The sequence below is a fragment of the Geotrypetes seraphini genome, chromosome 11 (assembly GCF_902459505.1).
Source record: "Geotrypetes seraphini chromosome 11, aGeoSer1.1, whole genome shotgun sequence".
Classification (NCBI taxonomy): domain Eukaryota; kingdom Metazoa; phylum Chordata; class Amphibia; order Gymnophiona; family Dermophiidae; genus Geotrypetes; species Geotrypetes seraphini.
This window is the reverse complement of record NC_047094.1, coordinates 91,311,380-91,332,355: the sequence shown is the minus strand read 5'-3', so window position 1 is coordinate 91,332,355 and position 20,976 is coordinate 91,311,380. Positions and strand designations below refer to the sequence as shown.

General features: G+C 43.1%; 1 protein-coding gene across 1 annotated transcript in view; it reads left to right on the top strand.

Moving 5' to 3' along the window:
* The window catches only part of SLCO4A1 (solute carrier organic anion transporter family member 4A1), a 172,919-nt gene that overhangs the window by 11,003 nt on the left and 140,940 nt on the right, over nt 1-20,976 (top strand). The window contains exon 2 of the mRNA XM_033914743.1: nt 6,357-6,458. The gene's annotated coding sequence lies outside the window, so the exon portion shown is untranslated. The remainder of the gene's footprint in view (nt 1-6,356; nt 6,459-20,976) is intronic.

The window sequence follows — 20,976 nt, the reverse complement described above, 5'->3', positions numbered from 1 at the left end:
TTTCTCTCAATCAGATCACAAGCTATGCTTGCTCATCAGGTGTCTGTAGTAGCTCAATCAGCCCCACTGCAGCCAGCATTTTAGCTGCAGCACACCAGCTCTTTATTTTTTCTCTGACCTGGCCAGACTTTTGTCTGCTACTTATAAGAAAAAAAACCTGTTTGTCCAGCACTGTTGCACTTTCCCTCTCCATAGCCTATTTGAAAATGAAAGGAAAATCCTGCAATACTACAGTGAGGTTCCATTTCCTAGAGATACCTGGATCAGCGAGAAAATGAGAGATCAGAGTCGAAAACAACTCTAAGGTTGCAAGCAGTGGAGACTGGAATGATAACACAGATCAACACATCATTTTCATCAGAGTTAATGTTGGGTGGGTTTTGTAGTATGCTTCATGCTGATTTCAAATCTGTGTTTAGTTATGCACTAGCACGTCACATTTGTGTGATGAGGCTCATTATAAATAATTATAAACGTTAATTGAGCGATATATCATGCATTTATAGGATAAACGTATAAGGACGGTTAACGACAGTTGTCTTTGTTATTTTATGCTACAGACATTATTTACGGTGATTAATATCAGTCTTTATCATGCCAATACATTGTACTAATCATCCAGATAGTTTCTGTTACATCTGTGGTTCATTCACAATGAAGGCACAACGTCACCCAATTACCATAGATCTGAAGAAGGTTTACAAACTGTACTTTTCCTGTCCACTGGGTGACCAGGATAAGTCTTGGGCTCCACATATCATTTGTACCCATTGTTCCAACGGACTTTGTGACTGGCTCAATCGACGAAAGGCAGCAATGTCATTTGCAATCTCAATGATATGGAGGGAACCGAGAGACCCTCTTAAAGATTGCGACTTTTGCCTTGTAAACACAAGTGGATTCTCAGCTAAAACTAAGCACAAAATTATATATCCTACTCTGGATTCTGCTATTAGGTCTGTTCCTCATGATGACTCACTGCCTGTCCCTGGATTTGCTTCTGTGGAACATTATGAGGAATGTGATGATGATGCAGCAGCTGGTCACAATCCAGAATTATCTGATCTTGATGTGAATGATGAAGATTCAGAACCAGAGACTTTTACACAAGCTGAGCTCAATGATCTTATTCATGATCTAAATCTTCAAAACAAAAAGCTTCAAGGCTTAAGCAAAAGCACTTGCTTGCAGAAGATGCTAATATAACTCATTACAGAAAAAGAAATCATAACTTAACAACATTCTTCACTGTAAATGGCTCATTGTGTTTTTGCCATTATCAATGGACTCTTCAACAGTTTGTCACAAGTGCATTATCCAGATGAATGGCATCTCTTCATTGATTCTTCACAGAGAAGCTTGAAGGTAGTGTTACTGCACAACGGAAAATCCAAACCAAGTACAGTACTCCCCCATGAATTTGCGGTCTGCGATTCGTGGACTCAGTCATTTGCGGTATTTTCTGACCTCCTCTTCTGGGAACTAAAGTCATGCTACACCAATCAGAAATTGCTTTGACGTGCCAGATAGCATGTCAAAACAGCTCCTGATTGGTGTAGCATGACTTTAGTTCCCAGAAGAGGCGGTCAGAAAATACCACGAATGCATTACATAGGCACCCGCCGCTGCCCCTAATTCGCAAGCTCCAAGGATCAGTTACAAACAAAAGTTCCCCACATCCAGATGAGTATGTAAGGGGCTGCCCTTACACTATCCTAGCGAGCTCTTTTTTAACTCTGGTGTTTCTCGGTATCGGATCTATTAATTCCTTTCCTGCTCTTGTGATGGTTTCATTTTCAGTGAGACAAACTGTTTTTAAGTTCTCTAGACTTACATAGGCATCTGCTGCTGCCCCTGCATGCCTCTCCCGCCTCTGATTTGCTCCTAAACCGCATCCAATATTCATAATTTTTTTGAAATTTGCGGGTGCTCCTGGAATGGAACCCCCGCAAATTTCAGGGGAATACTGTATACCAATTGCCCATTCTGCTCATCTAAAGGAGTCTTATGAAAATATGAAGAATTTACTAGAAGCAATCAGTTATAAAATGCACCAGTGGAACATCTGTGGTGATCTGAAGGTCATTGGCATGCTAATGGGAATGCAAGGAGGATTTACTAAATACTACTGTTTCCTGTACTTGTGGGACAGCAGATCTACAGCTGAATATTATGTCACGCATGTCTGGCAGCTGAGGGATACCTATAACCCAGGGAAAAGCAGTGTGAAATTTATGCCATTAGTGGATCCTCATAAAATATTTCTTCCACCTCTTCATATCAAGCTGGGGTTGATGAAGAACCTGGTAAAGGCCATGGATAAAGCAAAGTCACCAGGTTTTCAATATCTTGTTAAGAAATTTCCAAAAATCAGAACTGCAAAACTGAAGGAAGGGATATTTATAGGCCACAGATCAAGTCCATTATGCAGGATGAAGATTTTAAGCAATCACTCTCAGCAGTTGAGCTTGAAGCATAGGAGGCATTCAAGTGGTTAGTGGAAAACTTTCTGGGTAACCATAAGTCTCCTTCATTCAAGGAAGGAGTTCAGAATCTCCTTGACTCATATCAGAAACTTGGCTGTCGCATGTCATTAAAAATACACTTTTTGCACTCACATCTTGACTTTTTTCCAGAAAAGCTTGGTATGGTGAGTGACGAGCAAGGAGAACGTTATCAACAGGACATTCAGTTAATGGAGCGTCGCTACCAAGGTTTCTGGAATGAGAGTATGATGGCCGACTACTGCTGGATGTTATGCCATGACAATCCAGACACAACTCACAAGAAGAAATCATACTCTAAGCATTTTTGAAGAAACATTGGTTGCTAAGTGACACAGTCCAGTATAATTATGCTATGCTGTGTGCTCATTTGGCTTTGGACCAAAGATACTGCAACATTTCTTTAAGTTGATGCTGCAATTCTTAAAACCCTATATGCTAAAACACTGTTAACTAACATTAGTCATAACTTTAAAAGTTTACGTGACTGAAAAAAAATTATAACAGATCTGAAATCAGCATGAAAAACTGATATAGAACAATGTGCTGTGTTGCCAGATAATTCCGAAAAAAAATTTTTTGTTGCCTTATACTATAGTATTATTTACAGAGATGGAGAATGGAAGGAGAGGAGCGGAGAGTTTAGGAGGAAATAGGAGCAGCTTAGTCTTGGACATGTTTAGTTTCAGATGGCAGCGACACATCCAGATAGCAATGTCAGCCAAACAGGCTGAGATGTTTTCTGGGACTTTAGGTGAAATTTCAGATGTACAGAGGTAGATCTGGGAATCATCAGCATCTAGGCGATACTAGAAGCCATGGGAGGAGATCAAGGCACCAAGGGAAGAGTTATAGAAAGAGATCACAGCAGAGGAAGACCCACAATGTATACACTAAAGGTGTGATGGGAGAGGTAGGAGGCAAACCAAAAGAGGACAGATTTATGGAATCCAAGCGAGTACAGCGTATCAAGTGATTAACAGTATCAAAGGCAGGAGACAGGTCAAGAAGGATGAGGATCGAGTAAAGGCTCTTAGATCAGGCCAGGAACTGCAGACTTTGGTGAAAGTAGTGTCTGTGGCGTGTAAGGGGCAAAAGCCTGATTATAGAGGACCAAGAGTCTGATGAGATGAAAGGAATTCAAGGCAGCAACGGAGGACAGCACGCTCGAGTAGCCTGCGATCCCTGAAACAATCCAGCAGCTTTATAGGCTCTGAGGGTGAATCCTACTAGTTTCCCTCCAAGGGATAGATCCTGCTCCTGTCATCAGGCAGGAGGATACAGCCTCTGTGTTGGAAGTTGTAAAGGTTACCAAAAGATTAAAACTGCTTCTATTTTGATAGAATGCCGAAGGTTTCAGTACTGCTGCACAGGCAAAACTTCAACTATATCTACATAATAATCTTAAAACTGGAGATGGGGCCTTGAGAGATTCAACGGATGGCACTGGATGCTGGATCGAAGACTTATCAGACATTCAAATTACTTGGTCGTAGTCTTCTACAATATGATTTGTTTTATGTCTACTGGTCTAATTCCTTTTCTGAATTTCATACTCTGTCTAATAGAGTGCCTTAAGGCCTGGTGCTTGGATCTATCCTTCATAACATATTTCTGGCACTCTGCACCACTCATCCAATCACTAAGGATTACCTTTTTTATTTATGCTGACAATATCCAGTTACTGTTCACTTGCATTCATGTTCTCCCTGTGCCATCTCTGAGGTCTCAAATAAGTTGAATCAAATTGCTGACTGGCTATTTAGTAATAACTTGGAAATTGAATACCTCCAGAATGATAGCTGTTCTCTTCCCGCTATTTGGCCTCTCTGCTCTACAGTATTGCCTTCAGTTCATGATCTTCAGATTCCTCTGTAAGACAAGATCAGAATTCTGGATGTGATTTTAGATAAACTTCTTGCCTTCTATGTACATATACAGTATCAGCAATGGTGCAAAAATCATTTTATGTGCTAAGACAAATTGGCATCCATGCTTAGCTATCCATTTACTTTGATTATTAGTTCGCTCCATTATTATGTTTTGACTATTGCAGTTCCCTCATTTCCTCAGTATCAGCTTCAGAGACTTCAAATTATTCAAAAAAGTTCAGTAAATTGCTTTATGAGGCTAAGAAATATGACATTGGCTCCCACATTATTATCACATCCTGTTTAAAATTCTTATTCTTGCACACCAAATATTCCGTTCTGGAGTTCTATTATTCTTATTCAGTTTTCTTATCCATTTTACTTCCAGCTTGGACCCTTTGTTTGGCTCAGCAACACCTCTTAGTTTTCCCTTCTCATTTGTAAGTCCATTCACAGTCACCAGATCCTCTTGTTTTAAAGTTACTGTTCCCACAGGGGCTGATGCAGAAAGTTACTGCAAGCTCAGCTGCATGAATACCATGAAGTATATACTGGAGAGCATTGCAGGATGGGGTTCAGTACAGTTTATCTTGATGCAGCATACATGGCTATACATTGTATGAAAGCCTACTTGCCCCTACCCCTGGCACTGTCATTCCCAAATTGCCAGTGCCACTCGCTCTTGCCTCCAACTGCCATCATCTGCAAAATGGCAGTGCCCTGCCCTACGCAGCGCATTCTGGGATGCACCAGATAGGGATAAGATACCAAATAAGATAATTTTTCCCTTATATGGTATCTTGGTCTTGTCCAATGCATCCCAACATGCCATGATAATGCCCAGTGGCAAGAGCCAGTGGGCTTTATTCCTACCTCATGTAAGGTATGGGGCTTGAGTAAGAGTTGGGTGGGGGAGGAGGTCCCCACTAGATACCAGAGACTTTTTATTCAAAATTTGGAATCAGGTTGGGTGGGAGCAAGGGGAGGGAAGGGTACCACTAGACACCAGGGACATTTCCTATTCATTGAGTCTATATGCCTATGCCTGATAGCCTGTATTGCCTCTCTCTCTTTTGTTCTTCTATATAATTATTTCTCTTACTAGTGGAAAAACCTGTCAAAAATGATAAATGGGAAGGTTGTGCTGCAGAGTTAAGTTGCTTCCCTCCTTCCACCATATCTTCTCAGCTTTGGCTGCTCTTGTCTTTCCTCCTATACTCTATAATATCTGCACCTCCAGTGATGCATCCCAAGCACAGCTGACAGAGCTCCTACAGACAGTGCCCCGTTCAGTGTTAGCTGCACCATCTCCCATACCTCTAGTGGAACATATTCCTCCTGCTAGCTGCACCATAAATGTACTTAGGTACTTAGTTACCCTCTGGGGAAGGTGGACTTGGGTTGTCTATCTGCTGTGCTTGCATAACCTTTGAGTTTATCAGGTAGTGGCCTGCAGGCTGTGCATGAGCAGACCACACCTCTGTAATGCTCCATATACAAATGCTTTTTATTTTATTGTTTGTTAAATAGGGGAAGTAGTATATTAAGCTTTTTCATAAATAAATTAGTAATAGTAGCATGTATATCTTTGAACCTACATGCAAATTGTCAATAAAGTTTATTGAGTTGAATTGAGCAGGCCATCCATATTGCACAGCCTCAGTAGTCTACAGCCTGCCACAGTATATCAGCATGGTTAAGGATAATAAGGAAGTTGCTTCCAGTATGGGAGGGGGAGGAGTTGTTTATGAAGAAAGGTACCCCTTAGTTTCTTTAGCAGATTTCTTACAGTCAGCTGTTCCATGAGATGAGTGCTTCTATTGGCTATTGTTCACTGAAAGTATCTGAAACAATGGCAGTCCTATTGGCCACGGCGCCCACAGTTAGTATTTTCCTATGAATTGAAAGATAGTTGTAATTGGCTCATTCATTCACAGGTTCTATAAAGTAAGTGATTCCATTGGTGCTTTCTGTCTCCTAGCAACTTCCTGAAGCTACTTGAGGAGGAAGGAAGGTGGCAGAGCGCTTTGTTCTCAGCAGTTGGTAGAAGAACATCTCTAACTGAAGATAATTCCATAAACAGGTTTAAAGTCTTTTCTCATTTTAGTGATAATAGCACTGGCAGACCTCCATTAGTGGGGTAAGAATTATAAGGCATGCAAAGGGTAATTGTATAAGTGAAGGCCACATACCATACCGTACTATATAGTTTCTTATACCCCTCAATTGTCTACTGGGAATCATTGTGGCTTATATAAGATTAATAAGGTTTAAACATGAACATCTTGAATCAATGCGGCACCTATTTTGTGGGATGCCTATGTGTTTTTATAAAACTGCCTCACAAAAGCGACAGAAATCATAAGAACATAAGAAGTTGCCTCTGCTGTGTCAGACCAGAGGTCCATCACGCCTAGCAGTCCGCACCCGCGGCGGCCCATCAGGCCCATGACCTGTACGGTGATCATTGTCTGAACCCTTAAATCCCCTTGGTCTCTATCTATACTCTCTCTATATCCCATCTCCACTTCTATCTGTATCCCTCAATCCCCCTATCTTTCAGGAATTTATCCAATCCAATCCTCACAGCTTTAATGAAACGGCTAGAGAGCTGGTGTAAATGAGCACACATACAATACTTATGACTACATGTATGTTAAAAATGCACATAAATAACATCTATACTTAGTGTGGGTGTGTAAAATTCACCCCTAAACATGCCTACACCAATGTCACATGCAAGTACACTTGTTCTTGTCATTGTGCATACTTATATATATGAGGACATTTTATAAGTAGTATTTTTTGTGCATATACTATACATAAAAATGCTTTTGTAAAATTACCTCCTATGGGGTGCATAATAAAAAAAATAAAGATTTCCAAAAACCATCATAAGTTGGTATGGGGATGTCCTAATTGCTGGGAATGATCAATTGTCGATTTTTGAAGCTGACTTTCTGGACGTCTAGTGAGGCATTTTGCCGCTGTGCATGCAGAGTTATAGGAGTCATGTGTGGAGGCGTATTATGGGTGGGTTAGACTTAGATGTCTTGTGGCGATAATTGAGTCTTTCCTAGGACATCCTAGATGGAACTTAGATGTTTTGGGCTAGACCTGTTTTAGAAGTGTCTAAGTGCACAAAAGGTACCCAAACTTACCAAAAGACCGTTGAAAGGGTTAGGTTTTGACCCTCTAAACTCCCCCAGTGATCACTGACTCCCGACCACCCTACAAAGACCTGAATGAAACTGTACATATCTGACTCTAGATCAGCAGCATTTGGTATAGGAAATCCTAATAGAGCATCACACAGGTGTCTTAAGTAACCTGGTGGGTAGGCTAGTGAACCATGGAGAGGAGGAGACAGACCCATAAGCCTCTCTACCCACAGGGTATTAACGTAGAACAAAATCTTTTCCAGAGAAAGGAAAATGGTAAGACCAGAGGACATAATTTGAGGTTGAGGGGTGGTAGATTCAAGAGCAATGTTAGGAAATTCTACTTTACGGAGAGGGTGGTTGATGCCTGGAATGCACTACCGAGAGAGGTGGTGTAGAGGAAAACGGTGACTGAGTTTAAAGAAGCGTGGGATGAACATAGAGGATCTAGAATCAGAAAATAATATTAAATATTTAACTAAGGCCAGTACTGGGCAGACTTGCACGGTCTGTGTCTGTATATGGCCGTTTGGGCTGGAGAGGGCTTAAGTGGCTGGAAGGGTGTAGATGGGCTGGAGTAGGTTTTGATGAAGATTTCGGCAGTTGGAACCCAAGCACAGTACCGGGTAGAGCTTTAGATTCTTGCCCAGAAATAGCTAAGAAGAAAAAAGTTAAAAAATTTAAATTGAATCAGGTTGGGCAGACTAGATGGACCATTCGGGTCTTTATCTGCCACCATCTATTATGTTACTATGCTTATGATGGAAAGTGTGAGGCCACCAAAATCCTACTCTACTGCCATTTAGGTGCCATCTGTAGCCATAAGGGCTATTAGGCTGGTAGGTTGGTCTAGTAGGTTTGTTTTTATTTATTATTTATTTATTTATTATTATTATTTCTTTTTTTTTTGGGGGGGGAGAGTTATGGTGAGATGTACTTCTGGCACCCTTTATGTGAAATTCACATAATGGCGTCCCACTGCTTTGTTGGCATGTCTCTATGGCCAGCCCATCACAATGATGACCACTCCCACGTCCAAATGGTCTATATTTGGACATTTTCAACTTGGATGTTTCTGTGGTCGAAAATGGAGTATACATTTAGTTGTCCTAAGGGTTGGATGCACGGTTGGCCAAGACGACCAACAATTTTCAAAAATGAAAAAAAAAACATTTTGGGACATCTAGCGGTTTGGCTGTCGAAAATGAATGTGTCTGTGATTCTGACTATAGACATTTTGCAGGAAATGTTCAAGTTGGACTTAGATGTCCTTTACAAAAATGACCCTCTATGGGACCAGCAGTGAAGTATTGCCATAGAGTCCCTAATTATTAAAAATAGAATTTTACTGCACATCAATTGGGATTATCAACTTGGCCATTTCTCACCTACCTCCTTCCCACCCTAAAGAGCTGGCTCCCTCCTCCCCACCCACTTCTCTGCACTGGTCTTCACTCTTACCCTCACACCCTCCTCCATGAGTCTTTTTGTCACCAACTGTTCTTCCCCATGCACAAATCCATCATTTCCACCCTTCTTCTAAGTTATTTTTCATGCTCCCAACCCTCTTCCATTCCATTTATTTACTTAACGCACCACCTATGCAGCAATTAAATACTCTACATAGAAAGGGACAGGATTCAGTAAATGGTGCCCAGCACTATTTTATATAGGGCTTTCTGGGATGTGCGTTCTTTATAGAATACCATTGATTGCAGAATTCTGCGCCTAAGTTTGGGTAAAAGAGGTGTAAATCCTGGCATGCATGTGGGAAACACATCCATGGTATTTTATATTACTGCATGCAGTTTTCTGGGAATGCCCCCTTTGCACTTGTGTATGTATACATTAAGTATTATTCTTTAACTGGGCATATAAGTGTATTGCCACACCGATCTGTCATTTCAGTACTTAGCGTCCATTGGAATGTGTTTCCACACTTAAATTTGGGCACTGAATTAGTGGTTAACCTTAGGCACCATTTTATAGAATTTTCCCCCAAAAGTATAAACAACTAGCTGATGCCCCGGCGTTGCACGGGTATTTAATTATAGCAATAACACTGTAAATGGAATCAAATAAAGATACTTTATAGTGGTGAATGAAATTATTTTTTAACAGCTTTATAAAAAGTACAATATTCAAATTATAATGTGAAATATTTGACAAAATGAATACAATACAACTAACACAAAACTTGATTATAAACAACATTTTTAGTTTCACCTCCAGGAGCAATAACATATAAATTATTGGGTGAACCCACCCTTGAGCAAGCAACATAGAGTTGTCCATGGGAAAAACATGGGGATCTTAAATCCACTCCACAGTATGTAATAGTCTGTCCCTGTGATTTGTTGATTGTGATAGAGAATGCAACTCTCACTGGAATTTGCAATCTCTTAAACTGAAAAGGAAGATATGTTGGAATAAGTGGCATCCAAAAGTTTCAGTATTGATTTAAACAACTCAATATGTGGAAACTCAGGTTGAAAAGAAACTCCATGCAGTTTTTTCCCGGTTCAGAATGGAACTGGTGTTCCTAGTTCAGCATATGTGAGTACTCATGTAATGTAATAACATTATGAACTGGGGTGCATGAAGGAAACAGTTACAAACACAGTTAGAACATACAAACTCTATATGTATGGTGTCCGTGGTAGAATAGAAACGATGTCCCTAGTGGTTATAGTGTCATAGAAAGTGTTTTATAGTTGGAATTACTGTGAGAATGGCAGCTTTTTACATCCTTTCCATTGACATGAATGGGTGAAATCTCATTTTCTGTTTGTAGCTCCGCCCACGTGTGCAGGTGGGCCGCGAGACCCCCAGAACATATCACCCCAGGTAGTGAGGGATCTGCATACCAAGTTTCGTTCAATTCGGTCAAGCCATATTTGAAGTACTGTGAAAATGGCAGCTTTTTACAATTTTACCATTGACATGAATGGGTGAAATCTGATGTTCTGTTTGTAGCTCCGCCCAAGTGTGCAGGTGGGCAGCGAGACCCCCAGAACATATCACCCCAGGTAGTTGGAATTACTGTGAGAATGGCAGCTTTTTACATTTTTTCCATTGACATGAATGGGTGAAATCTGATTTTCTGTTTGTAGCTCCGCCCATGAGTGCAGGTGTGCCGCGAGACCCCCAGAACATATCACCCCAGGTAGAGAGGGATCGGCATACCAAGTTTCGTTCAAAGCGGTCAAGCCGTTTTTGAATTACTGTGAGAATGGCAGCTTTTTACATTTTTTCCATTGACATGAATGGGTGAAATCTGATGTTCTGTTTGTAGCTCCACCCAGGTGTGCAGGTGGGCTGCGAGACCCCCAGAACATATCACCCTAGGTAGTTGGAATTACTGTGAGAATGGCAGCTTTTTACATTTTTTCCATTGACATGAATGGGTGAAATCTGATGTTCTGTTTGTAGCTCCACCCAGGTGTGCAGGTGGCTGCGAGACCCCCAGAACATATCACCCTAGGTAGTTGGAATTACTGTGAGAATGGCAGCTTTTTACATTTTTTCCATTGACATGAATGGGTGAAATCTGATGTTCTGTTTGTAGCTCCGCCCACGTGTGCAGGTGGGCCGCGAGACCCCCAGAACATATCCCTAGTGGTTATAGTGTCATAGAAAGTGTTTTATAGTTGGAATTACTGTGAGAATGGCAGCTTTTTACATTTTTTCCATTGACATGAATGGGTGAAATCTGATTTTCTGTTTGTAACTCCGCCCATGTGTGCAGGTGGGCCGCGAGACCCCCAGAACATATCATCCCAGGTAGTGAGGAATCTGCATACCAAGTTTCGTTCAAATCGGTCAAGCCGGTTTTGCGTGATCGCGGCACATACACACACACACATACATACATACATACATACACATATACATACCTCCGATTTTATATATATAGATTACAATTAATTCACCAGTAAAATAGGGGTACAGAAGTGTCCATCTGCAGACCAGACATGATGTCCAGGGAGGTGTGCTGTCTGCCTGGTGCCCAAACCCAAGATGTTACAGAGAGATTGTCAAGATTCATTAAGCCTGATGACTATTATCTGATGCTGCTCATCCACGTTGGCACTAATGATACTGCGATAGTATCAAAAATGACTTTGTGGCTCTGGGAGAGAAGGTGAAGAAGTCAGATGTGCAGGTGGTATTCTCATCCATCCTCCCTGTCGAGGGTAAGGGCCTGAACCAAAAAATTGAATGGTGTGCTTTTTACGGACACGCTGAGGTCATCATCGGAAGTGATTCCAGCATCTGCTATTTCATGTGTTGTAGTTTTCCTGTGCCGTTGTGCACATTTTTCAGAAGAAATTGTTTTTGAATCCCCGAAGAAACCTCTTTTGGGTGAAGCAAGATCTTGTTGGATTTTCTGCTCTATCGCTGGCTCGGTGGAGCTTGGTGCTGTGAAGGAAAGTTTGAACACCGATGGAAAAAAGAGTGCCGCCAACGTCATGAGCACAGCTGTAGCAGTAGCCTTTGGGGGTTAGAGCTAAGTACTTTTTTCTATTCTAAATTTCTAGTTTTGAAGTGCACAGTAGTGGGGAGTTTTCCCTATTAGATCTTTACATTTTGTGGGTGTGTCTTTTATGCCAATGACAAGAACAACACCAGCTTAAAATCATTATTGATCACTGCATGATATAGATAATACTTGAGGCTTTTTCTCCACCCTTTTTCTATTAATGTAGATCTTGGAGGTTTTTACCCACTGCTGATGAGTAACGTTTTGGTGAGTTTTTTGGATTTGCTTGTTACTACTTTTTGGTTCTTGAGAGACATTTAAATACCTACTTGGTACAAATGCCCATGAGTGGAGTTACTTTCATTTTGAAAGGAAGCTCTGGAATGAGAGGGCAAAGAATGAAGATAAAAGGTGATATAGGCTCAGGAGTAATCTAAGGAAATACTTTTTTGCAGAAAGGGTGGTAGATGCGTGGAACAGTCTCCTGGAAGAAGTGGTAGAAACAGAGACTGTGTCTGAATTCAAGAAGGCATGGGATAGGTATACGGGATCGCTTAAAGAGAGGAAAAAATAATGGTTACTGTGGATGGGCAGACTAGATGGCCCATTTGGCCTTTATCTGCCATCATGTTTCTATGATATGATGTAAAATCAATAAAACATCTCCTAACATAAAATAAGAAAAGTAAAATAATAGCAACCTAGCAAATAATTTTTATTTTATTTTTTTTATAATCCAAACTTTATTGATATTGATTCTCATTTTAAACAATTCTAAAAATTGCAAAAAAACAAACAAACAAACCCCAAACAACCTAAAACAAACCCTAAACTAAAAAGAAAGATATTTAAGTCAGAATAAAGAGTGCATAAAGACTGAATCAAAGGATTCTGCTTTAACTGAACTGCCACAGGCAGAAATTAGTACAGTAAAACCTTGGTTTGCGAGCATAATTCGTTCCAGAAGCATGCTTATAATCCAAACACTCATATCAAAGCAGATTTCCCCATAGGAAATAATGGAAACTCAGACAATTTGTTCCACAACCCAAAACCTTTAATACAAAATACTATACGTACTTGTATTGCAAGACCTCGTTCGTTTAGAACAGTCACTATACTGCAGTGTCAGAGAGAGAAGAACCATCGGCTCAGTTGTGATGTTTGTATACTGTATGTACTTGTATTGCAAGACATTGCTTGTATATCAAGTTAAAATTTAATCAAATGTTTTGCTTGTCTTGCAAAAACACTTGCAAACCAAGTTACTTGCAATCCAAGGTTTTACTAACTAGCCATTCTAACTAGCCATGTGTTAAATTTACATTTTTGTACAGTTTTCAGACTTAAGATATGCACCAGTTTCATATATCTGGAAGAGAACTACATCTTTAATCTTCATGCACTTTGGCCTCCAGTGGTATCAGGTTCTTTAATTGCTTGAGGATCTTCTGACAATCCTTCAGTGTACTCTCTTGAGTTAGTGGTAGTTAAAATTTCCTCACACAAATTGTTTCTCTGATGCTCTTCTCCTCTTTTCTCCATCATTTCTGTCTCTGATACAAGCAGATTAAGGGGCAAGTCTTCAAGTTTTACAAAGTCCTCTTCATCAGATTTTTGACTTACGTTTCCATAGAAACATGAGGGCAGATAAGGCCAAATGGCCCATCTAGTCTGTCCATCCAGATCCAGTTTCTTATTCATTAACTAACACAGGTGACTGTGTCTCAGGGCTACTGGTCATCACAAAATTGAGAGAACAACCATGCTTCACTTTTTTCATGAACTGCAAATAATTGTCAGTATTTCTCAATTATTAAGGTAAAAAGAATGTTCAAAATTAAAAATACACTGGAAGCCAAGGAAGCTGTGCTTTCATGTATTTCTCTCGCCATGCCCCCTTTCTTTCTGTATGTCTGTCTTTCTCTCTCTCTCTGTGCCCCATTTCTTTCTTTCACCCTGCTCCCTTCTTTCTTTCTCTCTCCATGCCCCCTTTCTTTCTCTATGTCTGTCTTTCTCTCTCTTTCCCCATGCCCCATTTTTTTTCTTTCTTTCACCCTGCCCCCTTTCTTTCTTTCTGGATCCCTGTCCCCCCCCCCATTGCTTTCTTTCTGGCTCCCTGGCTCCCCCCCCTTTCTTTCTTTCTCCCTTCCCTCACCCATGCCACCACCACTATCACCACCATGCTGCCACCACCGCCGGGGAAAGGCTGCCACTAGCCATCGGAAACAGGCCGGCGCCGAATTCGCCCTCCTTCTTTTCCCGCGGGCCGACCAACTCTGGCTGCCCGACGTCAATTCTAACGTCGGAGAGGACGTTCCAGGCCAGCCAGGCAGCGATTGGTCAGAATTTACGTCGGACGGCTAGAGTTGCTCAGCTCGGGGAAGAGAAGCAGCAGGGAGGGAGAATTCGGACCGGCTTCTTTCTTTCCCCGGCGGCAGCCTATTCCCCGGCCAGCTGAACACCCCCTCGGGCCTTGCACCTGGGGCGGTCCGCCTCCCCCTTGGTATGCCACTGAATAGAAGAGTTTTTAGAGATTTACGGAAGGATTGGAACGAACTGGAACTCCTCAGAATTAAGGTGAGTTCATTCCAAAGTTGAGAAAATTTGAAAACCAGAGATTGACTGAAAATCTTAACTCCTTTAATGCCTCTTCTAGAAGGAAGGGAGAGTTTGAATTGTTGATTGCCTCTTGCAAAGGAAAATCTGTAAGCATTCCCTAATAAGCCTTCGTGTTACTAATCCTTTTCCCTTTCTTGTCCTCATTACTCCCAAAATAAGAACATAAGAAGATGCCTCTGCTGGGTCAGACCAGGGGTCCATCGCGCCCAGCAGTCCGCTCCCGCGGTGGCCCATCAGGTCCATGACCTGTAAGTGATCCTTTGTCTAAAACCCTTTAATCCCTTTTTTTTTTTTCCAGTCTATACTTTTTCATTATCCTATCTGTACCTCTATCTATATCCCTCAATCCCTATATCCTTCAGGAACTTGTCCAATCCCTCTTTGAATCCCCTTAATGTACTCTGTCCTATCACATCCTCCGGAAGCACATTCCAGGTGTCCACCACCCTCTGAGTGAAGAAAAATTTCCTAGCATTGGTTCTAAACCTGTCCCCTTTCAATTTCTCCGAGTGCCCCCTTGTTCTTGTAGTTCCCAATAGGCTGAAGAATCTGTCCATTTCCACCTTCTCTATGCCCTTCATGATCTTGTAAGTCTCTATCATTTGAGATGATTTTGGTAGAGGTAGTAGCAGCAGGCTTTGAGCGATCATAAACTGATCCAGTATGAACTTTCAAGTCACACAGTTACCTCCTACTCCTTGTATATGTGAGATTCTTATTTTAGAGGAAAAAACAACCTGTGAAGGCATCTACAGGGACTTTGAGCAGCCAGCATCTCAGTCCCTATGCTCACTCACAACTTGATGCTGTTCCCATTAAGTCCGGGATCAGTCCCAACTGCTTCTCCTGCCTTGAGATGGGAAATTGGGAGTAGAGACTGATTAAATTGTGGTTTCTGTTTCAGTTATGGTGCTGAAAACAGAACCAAAGCCATTTTTCTATCCAGTTTTGGTTGTTTTGCAGAGGGGTTATTTTAATTTTTGCCATGTTTTTGGTTTCAGCTGAAAAATTACCATGTGTTTGTACAGTTTATTTTCTTCCTCCGAACAAGAAATATCACTCCTCCATGGACTCCTTACAAATGCTTCCCCACAACCCACAGGCCACCATGGGCCTAGATCAGGGGTGTCCAACCTGTGGCCCGAGGGCCACATGCAGCCCCGTGAAGTATTTTGTGCGGCCCCGGTCGAGGGCAATGCTGCCCCCGGGTGTTTACCGTTTTGCTGGCTCCCTCCTCTGTCTTGGTGCAGCGTTTGTGCGGCCCCAGAAACATTTTTTCCAGCCAATGCAGCCCAGGGAAGCCAAAAGGTTGGACACCCCTGGCATAGATTATAATCCCATGGTAGTCTATGGTAGGATTACCAGACTATATTTCTGCAAAATCTGGACACATCGTCCTTCCCCCAGGCCTGCTCAGTTCCACCCAGCCCCACCATTTGCCACCCAAATCCCATTCCGCCCCACCACTTGCCAACCAATCCCATTCCGCCCCAGCCTCGCCCCCGAGCCACACACCCTTCAACCTGTTCTCACGCTCGGAGCCACGTCGGGAGGGCATCCGTGCATGTACAAGTGTGGCACGATTACATCACATGCATGCACGTGACATCACTGCATTACGTCTGCGCATGCGTAGATGCTCTCCCAACGCGGTCCCGAGTTGGAAGCTTTTCAAAACCCATACAAAGCGCCTGGTTTTGAAAAGCCATCCGGATGCAAAGAAGACATGTCCAGATAAATCCGGACAACTTGTAACCCTAGTCTAGGGGCAATCCCCAGTTACTCCTGCCCATTTCGGCTTTGCTCTTAAAATGTCTGCCACAACTGAGGCTACTACGCCACTAGACCACCAAGGATTGTAAGGTAGCCCCGGTGAGGGTGGGGATACTTTTTGTAATTTTTTTTTTTTTTTTTTGCATTCTGATTGTAAGTAATGCAGTTATGATCTTATGCAATGGTTTATATGGTAGAGTGTTCCAAATTAATGATTTTGATACAAAAGTTTAGCAGAAATTTAAGCCTGTAAATTTGGAATGATAAGCTCTATAGGAATTAACCTATCTAAGGAGTTATAATATCAGCTGTCACTCAAAGTCAACCACTGTAAAAATGCCATGTTTTTTTAGCTTCACTTTTCATTAACCTTTCTGTGGTACAATCATAGTGGTTTACATTTATTATACACAGGCTATTTTGCTTGGGGATAAAAAATGGTCTTTTATTATTTACGGTGAATTATTTTACTCTGGCATGAATACAGTGAGGGGCATAATCGAAAGGGACGTCTAAGTCCGTTTACGTCCATCGCACAAGTCGTCCAAAGTAAAAAACAGCTTAAGACACATTTTCGAAAAATACGTCCAACTTTTTTTCATTTCGAAAATCGTCTAATTATATGGCCTGCCAATCTAATCGTCCATCTTTATACCACATTTTCATCCAACTTTCTGTCCAAGTCCAAAATGCCTAGAACAAGCCCTGTTGGAAGTGGGAGGGGTCTGCAAAGTGATGGACTGCACACCCAGACATGCCACCTAAATAGTGGTGTACCTTACAGGGCACTGCTGTGAACTTCACAAAAAGGGTGCCCTACAGCTCCCTTATAGGTTAACGGTGAGCTCCCCAAACCACCTCCAGAATCCCCTAGACCCACTTATCTAACACCCCAATAGCCCTTATGGCTGCAGGAGCCACTTATATGCCAGTAAAAAAGGGTTTTGGGGGTGTATAGGGCAGCACATGTTTAAGTATCAATGCAGTGATTACAGGGGCCTATGGGCATGGGTCCTCCTCTCTATGGGTCTCTAACCCACCCCCAAGATGACTTAAGCTGCCTCTGTGCTGGACGATTAGGCTTTTCTATGCCAGGCGGCCAGATGATGATGGTCTGGAGGCTGAATTTTAAAGGTGTGATTAATATTTTTATGGGGGTGGGGGGGGGGAGTCGGTGATCACTGGGGAAGTGTGTGGGGGTCTGTATTATGTGTTTTCAGTGATTATTTGGTGAGTTTAGGTGGGTTTTTGTGAGTTAGACCATGTTTTACATGGTCTAAGTCACAACGTCCAAGTTCCGACAATCCCAGCCTGTATAACTTTCGGATATACATGCTGTACAACTAAGTCTAAGCCTGCCCACGTCCCGCCCAACTCCCGCCCTCGACACGCCTCCTGAAACACCCCATTTAGCTTTGGTCATTCAGCGGCACTATGAAGGCCTAGGTCGTTTAGAAATACATCCAAAACCCGTTTTTATTATCGGCACTTGGACGTATTTGGGAAATGTTCATCCAAGTGCCGACTTAGGCCGGTTTTTGGACGTATTTCTCTTTCGATTATGAGCCCCTGTGGGTTTAGCAGGGGGATGCAGGCTTAGAGAATGACACATTGACAAAATTCATCACAGCTCCTGTCCCCACGGATAACCTCAGAAAACCATCTCCATGTCATTCTTTAAGGAGAGAGGGAAGAATCAGAGCATGAATGGACATAACCACTGACCCTCAAGCCTTGCATTGAAGATTGCTGATGCAGAAGGACGGAGGTTGAGATAGACACTAAGGGGGAAATTCTGTATAGGATGCCTGTTTCTGCAGCTGCCTATGAAGTGGCTGAGAATCTCACACCAGCATCCTATACAGAATTGCATCTGCCCTAAGGGACAGATGCCCAACCGGCCTGATTGTCTATCCAGCGCCCATGTTACAGGCACTGGTTAGAGAATCACGCCTAATCCCTTCCCATCAGCTGATCCTGGCAAGGGAATCCCCATGTTGTGATCAGCTGAGTCGCTGCTGCAGGGAACCCCTGACACCTCCCACCCCCTGCGAACTTGGCCAGCTGGAGGGATGCCCAATTCATCTCGCCGCCACCTCCGAATCCCCACCCGACACTGTCCATAGCAGGAGGGATGCCCACTCCCTCCTGCCACCAGCCCTGTCGATCCCAAACACTCCCCAACACCCGCCCGACACTCCCCAGCACTCCCCAACACCCACCTGACATTCACCTGACATTACCCAACTCCCACCCGACACTCCCCCCACATTCCCCAACACTCACCAAACATTTCCCAACACCTCCCTGACACTCACCCGACATTCCCCAATACTCCCCAATACCCCCAACACTTCCTCATACCTCAACATCCCCCCTGATACCTCCTGAACCCCTTTCCATACCTTAAGAAGATAGCCGGCAAGAGGGATGCCCACTCCCCAAAATGGTGGGCCCCTACCTGGTGCATTCTGGGATGCACCAGGAAGAGACCTAAGGCTCCAATTGGCCCAAGGGTTTGGGGGATCGATGGGGTCGGCGTCAGGAGGGAGTGGGCATCCCTTCTGCTATGGACAGTGTCGGGTGAAGGTTCAGAGTGGCAGCAGGAGGGAGTGGACATCCCTCCTGCCAGCGGACTTCGTGGGGAAGGGGTGAGTTCCCTGCCGCGACCGTTCAGCTGATCACAGCAGTGAGATTTCTTTGCCACAATCAGCATAGCGGCCAGATCTATTTGAAATGGAGATCAGTTGGCCTGCATTTCAGGCACCTATCGCGGCCCTAGGGAGACATGTAGCGCCGCTTAAGCTCGCCCAAGGCCTTTTCCGGGTGAAACCATGCCCACAATGAGCCTTGGGCGAGCTTAAGCATCCCTATGTGAAATGCCTACAATGTAGGCAGCCTACCTTGAGTTTTTTTTTAATGTGTGTCCCAATTGGCTGGTTAGACAGCAGTAGGACACCTACCGCCACCTACAATCGGGATGCCATTTATAGAATTTGGCCCTAAAAGACTGCAAGCTTTTGACAATCCCCAGCAGCCCTCACTGATTCACATTCACATAATCAAACTTGAGGTTATGGTTTTGGGGTGATGAATTTTGGCTGCAATTTCAGTTTGGGCTGAAACCTAGTAGACAATTGTGGTGGCAGTTTTGGTTTCAGTTGAATAAAATCAGTTTTGGTCAGCCTCTGATTGGCAGAGCAGGATTAATTATTTGAGGGCCCCTAGGCACACAAGTACCCTGGCCCTGCCCCATCCACCCCCATTCATATACCTGTTTTCTTATTCACTTCTTTATTTCCACTTGTATTTCTTTTTTTTACTTTTATTTTAGAATTCAAAACAAACAACAAAGATTATCATGCCAGTGTAGTTTTAGTTTAATGCAAGCCCCAAACATCTCTGAACAAATCCCCCTTTCCTTCCCTTCCTACCTACTTGCCCAGGACTTTAACTCTGAACCCTTTCCACCCATAATAATAAAAGGCTAAGCGCGCATGCACTTTTCAAAGATCGTGATTCCTGGTGGCGTGAGGTGTGCTTCTGTGTCACACCTCACGGCGCCTGCGCTAGCTGGAGGCGCGTGTTCCAGAGACTCCTCCCTCCCGCTGCCGCTGCTCTTCAAAGCGGCCTGCTGAGGTTCACCAGCCACTGTAGCGAACCTCGCAGGCCGCTTTCCACCTTCCCGATGCAGAAAAAAAAGCAAATCCAGGTAGGCCGGAGGCTGCGATCGGCAGCGACTGCTGCTATTCCTCCAGCTGCCTAGCTCCTCTCCGCCAGCCCCGGCCGGCAGCCCCCTCCACCCTGTCCTGATCACGAGGGAGACCGTGCAAAGGGAAATGCAAGGGGAAGGGGAAAGGGAGGAAGCGTCTCTAGCACCTGTTAATGTAACGGGCTTAAAGAGCTAGTACATATATAAAAGTGTTCAAATGCATAAGTCTATATTAATAACCAAGTTTGCAACTCCTCTCAATTGTCTCACTCTGTCGTCCCAACTTTAACCCATATGTATGTATAAACAACCAAATCTGTAACTCCTCTGGTACGTTCCTCTCCATGAATGTTAATTTGCAACAAAACAACAAGGCAAACGGTCCACCAAAGAATCCAATGTGGAAGAAAAGAAGATCGGCAGATAATAAGGAGATTCAAATCAGGTATATTCAAGGTGCTCCCAGGAACCATGCCTGATGCATTTCACCAAACAAGGTTGGTCAATGCTAACAGAAAACCATGTCTGTCATACACACTGGATACAGAACCACCCTTACCCAGTATAGAATAAGTAATCACAAACTAACCCCCCCCCCAACCCTTTTTACAAAAGCACGGAAGAGGTTTTTAGCACTGGCTGGCAGGCTGAATGGTCTGCGCTGTTCTGACAATCATAAGAATTCTGTGCCCATCGGAGCAGTGCAGAGCATTCCACATGCTGGCTTGTATTACAAACTGAAGGAATGGTACAGTTTAGGGGGGTGAAGAAACAGTGGTGCATATCTCCCAATACTGAACAAAATATAAAGATAGCAGATGTAAAGTTGATAAAAAGAGAAATAACAAAT